Source organism: Mauremys mutica, chromosome 20 (genome assembly GCF_020497125.1).
Source record: "Mauremys mutica isolate MM-2020 ecotype Southern chromosome 20, ASM2049712v1, whole genome shotgun sequence".
NCBI lineage: Eukaryota > Metazoa > Chordata > Testudines > Geoemydidae > Mauremys > Mauremys mutica.
This window is the reverse complement of record NC_059091.1, coordinates 10,993,344-10,997,008: the sequence shown is the minus strand read 5'-3', so window position 1 is coordinate 10,997,008 and position 3,665 is coordinate 10,993,344. Positions and strand designations below refer to the sequence as shown.

The 3,665-nt window shown below is 45.5% G+C and overlaps 1 long non-coding RNA gene across 1 annotated transcript; it reads right to left on the bottom strand.

The window, feature by feature from the left end:
- Nucleotides 1–714: 714 nt before the first annotated feature.
- On the bottom strand, nt 715–2,439 carry LOC123353399. Its single transcript, XR_006574493.1, has 2 exons — nt 2,326–2,439; nt 715–1,110 (listed from the first exon to the last, which is right to left on the bottom strand). It is a non-coding gene; the product is annotated as an uncharacterized LOC123353399 (long non-coding RNA).
- Between the last annotated feature and the right edge of the window lie 1,226 nt (nt 2,440–3,665).

Below are 3,665 nucleotides of genomic sequence, written 5' to 3'. Positions count from 1 at the left end.
ATACTCCTGACACCCCAGTCCTTATAGAAATTAAACATTCCCATCACCTTCCCCATGAAGCACAAGGACACCTACACACACTCCTGCTCAAAACTAAACACCACTGAGTATAAAAGGCCCCACTGCACAAGAGAGTCTGAGCGAGACTAGAGAGGGGTGCCAGGCCAGAGGTGCTCAAACAGCAGCATGCACTGGGCACCATGTATGAGGTGCGGTGTTAGGGCCCAGTGCAACTGTTTTATTGATAAGGCACCATTTCAAGAGACTCAGACTAAACTCCCTCTGTGTTGGCTAAGCACTTGCCACCCTAACCTTCCTGAATCCCCCATCCCAGCTCCCTTACAGATGAACTTTTAGGCCTAATCAAAACAGCAATGAGAATATTTTGTTTAAAAGGCTTTTTGCTTCGACTCCCCCATACACCATCTACAGTCTGAATGGCAGCTCCTTTTCACATCTAGGTGGATGGGCACAACAGGCAGCCTTAGAGCTGTGGCTGATCTGACCCTGGGACACCCGAGGACTAGTACACATTCAAGGTCTCTAGAGGGAAACTTAGAGGGACCCAAACATTCAGATGCCTAACTCCTCATCAGGGAGAGCCGTACCACTTTGAGAGCTTACCCCCAGTGTGAGGGGGCCCACATGGACCAATGGCCTGACCTGGCACTGCAATCCCTATGAGAGAAATGCACCATCAGTACCATGCAGGGGTAAACAGCCACAACACATTTTAATGCAAAGACATGCAGGAGTCCAGTAATGATTAATGCAAACACCCTACAGGAGGTAACTTGTAGAGCATTCGGATTCAGACCGTTTGAACTCTGCTAGCTCCTTGGCACCAGCGTGTATGGAGTTAGTTTTTGAGAATCTCTGGTATCAAGGGTTAACAGCATTCTGTCCAATTACCTTGGTCGGGATGATTTCAGGACAGCAGCCAGATATGTGAAGGACAGTTTCTGCAGGAAGGTTAGGGCTGCGAGTGCTTAGCCAACACAGAGGGAGTTTATCTGAGTCTCTTAACCAGCACCTCACATTTCTAAAGGAAACAGATGATGAGCATTCAATAGCAGCTTCTTCTCTTCTCTGGTCTTCAGTTACCAGCTCCTGCAATTAGATTAAAAAGCAAGACATTGTAGATAATCAATAGCAGCAGCTCTAACATCATCCCCCAGTTGTAAGCATCAGACAAGCTGCTTCGGACTCAATGTAGGTGCACAAGCTACCACCACCCCCATCCCCCACCGCCAAGTCAATCACTGTGTTGAAACTTTGAGACACTTGGACTGTTCTTCCGCACTCGTGCTCAGAACCAGGCAGTTTGCGGTCTCACCAGGGCAACGAAGCAGCGCTCCTCGTGCTGCCACCACAAGAGCACAAGCAACACCTGAACTAGCACAGAGGAGCGAGTGTTTTGCTCCTTGGTCAGCACACTAGGGAGCAGGGGGATGGGGCTGGAGGCCTGGGGGCTCTTTTATATACACAGAGAAGGAGGGAATTTATTCTCCACTTTAGACAAACTGTTCTGTTTACAAGCAACATGCAGGAAAAGCTTCCTTAACTGGGGGAAGCAGATGTCTCACTGCTCCATACAAAGTCCCACTGTATGGTGGTGCTGCTGTTATTCCCGCCCCTCTGGCTGTGCTCATGCAAGGGCAGGACTAGTGCCCAACCCGAGTGAGCTCAGCATTAGTTTCTTCCCCAAATAGACCCAGCCTGTCTGGCTGGAGCTCCAACACCTTCAGTGGAATCAAAACCAAGCAACCGTCCTTACTGCTGTGACTTTACCCAGCAGAACAAGGCTGATCCCGTGCATCAGCCCGTAGTGCAATGATTCATTAGGAAAGATCAAATATGAAGCACAGGTACATTCTATAGGTCTCTGGGAAGCCCTGCTAGACTGGATCCTCACCACACCTTGGCTAGAAAGCTGGCTAAAGCTTTCTATGACCAGCTGCTCTATTTGGGCACGTTAAGGGTGGTTACCGCACACTTGGAATAAGTCCTTCTGCTTTAAACTCCACCCCTCAACCAATCCAATGTACACAGACACCTCTGAATTCATCTCCAGTGTGTGTTTATCAATGCTGTGACCTTCAGGCATTGAGCTAAGCCATTCCCCCTTCCCCTCAAGTATCCTTCTCAGAAAACCTCATCTCACAAGATTAATGTACTAGAAAATCTAATCAGATACAGGTGCGCACAGTCCCATGGTGGCCTGCCCATACAGTGACAAGACCAATTGCAGGTTTTTTCTGTGAAATGTTCCAGTACCTGTCCAATGATTCCAGGTGGAGAGTTCACATGTAGCAGGATACCTACCTTCCAGCATCTGAAAATGGTCTATTATTCCATAAAACAGCCATCCAGCCCATAGTGATGACCTGTAGCAAAAGCTGATGAGCCATTGTTTTTCCAAGTACCAATTTTCCCATCCATGCACCTCTTGCATTAAAAAAAAAAAGAGAGCATGAGGACTGCCAACAATGCATCCTCTACTCCCTAGACACATGCACCAAACAGGTTTTATTGTGAAATTGGTACAAGATCCTGGGCTGGCTGGCTGTTTAAATGTGGGAGGTGATTAAGCATCTGGTTATACCCAACAGGTTTGGTTAAAAAGGAGTCCAAAAGAGGAGTGTTTTGAAGGCAAAATGCAAACTTCACTGCTGCTCTAAGTACATCCACTTAATGGGACATTTTTAAAATATAGCACTGGCTTGAAAAATCTAGGATATTAGACAGTTCCCTTTATTCTGACCTGCTACTTAGGTGCATTTGTTTGTTATCTTTCTGCTTACTTTACTGACCAAACTACTTCTGTTAGCACTGCAAAGCCAGCACAGCTGAGAGTGAGAGCTGGCTTGTGTATAGCCAGATTAGTCAAACTGAGTTCCAGGTGCAGAATTTCTAATTCTTGGCAATTCACAAGCCAGCGTGACTTTCAGATTCTTACTCGGATTCTAAGCTCTTTGGGGAAGGGACTGTCTTTTGTTCTGTTTGTACAGCCCTTAGCACCATGAGAACCTGTTGTAACAACAATAATAAATAATATCACCATGAATTTGCAGGCCTAACAAGCTGGGGAAACCACATTTCTTGGGAATTAAATCACATCTCGCTCAGCTCCCCTCCCCCATAGCATAATGTATTATTAATTTTTCAGATTTTTTCTTAAATGAGAGTATTAACAACCAGGACTGTTAGACATTATAGCTTTTGAAACGTATTCATCACTCAACACTTCAGAGTTACAAGTTACATGAATCCCTGATCTGCTAGCTCAAAATACAGTGATAAAAATAAAGGGTGCGAAAACTACAGAAATAAGCTTCACACCCAAAAGCCCTCATTTATGTGGAGTGTATTTTGCATACTGCAAAATAACTGCGCCCTCACGAATGCTGCATCCTCAGTTCATTCATAGCTTTTGCCTTGCAATTTACAGCTGGTATCAAGTACACCGGGTGTACTTCAAAGGGGATCTCCTGCAAAGTGGAGGCCTGCTTTTTTTAAAGCTGGCCAATTCCTACTCAAAAGCATAAACCCTAATAATGCTATTTTGTGCTATCTCCAACACCTTTCATCTGAGGATGCTTCATAAGTTACATGTTGATCTTCTCAGATAGCTAGTAATACTTAGCTTGCAGGATAAGTATTAC